The sequence below is a fragment of the Ascaphus truei genome (genome assembly GCF_040206685.1).
Source record: "Ascaphus truei isolate aAscTru1 chromosome 13 unlocalized genomic scaffold, aAscTru1.hap1 SUPER_13_unloc_3, whole genome shotgun sequence".
Lineage (NCBI taxonomy): Eukaryota > Metazoa > Chordata > Amphibia > Anura > Ascaphidae > Ascaphus > Ascaphus truei.
The window spans coordinates 837,735-838,900 of NW_027453847.1; the positions used below are offsets into that span (position 1 = coordinate 837,735).

Here is a 1,166-nt window from a genome sequence, read left to right on the forward strand (position 1 = left end):
CAAACTTTTTTTGACAGGTACCACGCCCCCTTTTCCCCTAAGCCCCGCCCCTTTTGGCCTTAAACCCGCCCTATGTCCCGCCCCTTCCGTATCCGGTCCCGCCCCATCCGTATCCGGCCCCGCCCCCTGCGCATTTTTAGGTTGCCGCCCCCTGCGCCAAAAAAAAACGCGGTTGACGCCCCCTACGCCAAAAAACCGCAGTTGACGCCCCCTACGCCAAAAAAACGCAGTTGACGCCCCCTAAGCCAAAAAACCGCGGTTGACATCCCCCAGACTCCATTTTTTATTATGATGTGCATTTTTTATTCTTTTTTGTGATTGGTGCGTACTGTTGACGTAGATTGGAGGGGGCGTATACATACGCGGGGCATGTCCGGGCATGTTTATAGGCTTTTGGGGCATGCCCGAACATGTTTTTTTCATACTGGGGCATGTCTGGACATGTTTATTCTGAAATAACGCCGTGCGCATGTCAGAAAAGTTCAAATGACGTTGAAAAGAGGGCGTAGCATTTTTTTTTAAATTCAGACAGAATACGGCTTTAAGAGGCTAAACCCTCAAGTGTCAGGGTGGCCGAGTGGTTTAAGGCGTTGGACTTAAGATCCAATGGACGTATGTCCACGTGGGTTCGAATCCCACCCCAGACATAATATTTTTATATATTTTTTTTTTATTTGTATATATATTTTTTATTTGTATAGAGACGGTACAGGGATTAGCCGCAACAGTCGGGGGTTACATATAAATAAAAAGCACAATTGTATGAGTCAAAAATTGCTTATTTTATTTTTTAAAAGATAACACAGTTTTCACCAGGAAATAATTACAAGACGTATTTACAAGTAAAAAAGTAAAACGGCTGTTAAGGCCTTAATAGACTAAAATCATCTAGAGGCGTTGAGTTAGTACGATACATAGTATAGAGGGACAGCAATACAATGTCTTATTTTACAGAGGGAAAAAAAAAAAATTAAACAGCTTATTTACAGTTTCAACCAGGCAATAATTACAATTCGTTTTTACAAGTAAAAAAGTAAGTGAGTCATTTCAAAAGTCTTTGAAAAGCTTTTCATAGCAATTGATGCAATAACCTCATTAGCAGATGTTGTGGGGCCATAGTAAAAAAAGTAAATAAGTCATTTCAAAAGTCTTTGAAAAGCGTGTCA

General features: G+C 41.2%; 1 non-coding gene across 1 annotated transcript; it reads left to right on the top strand.

The window, feature by feature from the left end:
* The first annotated feature begins 563 nt into the window (after positions 1-563).
* Positions 564-647, top strand: TRNAL-UAA (transfer RNA leucine (anticodon UAA)). Its single transcript has one exon. It is a non-coding gene; the product is annotated as a tRNA-Leu (tRNA).
* The last annotated feature ends 519 nt before the right edge of the window (positions 648-1,166 follow it).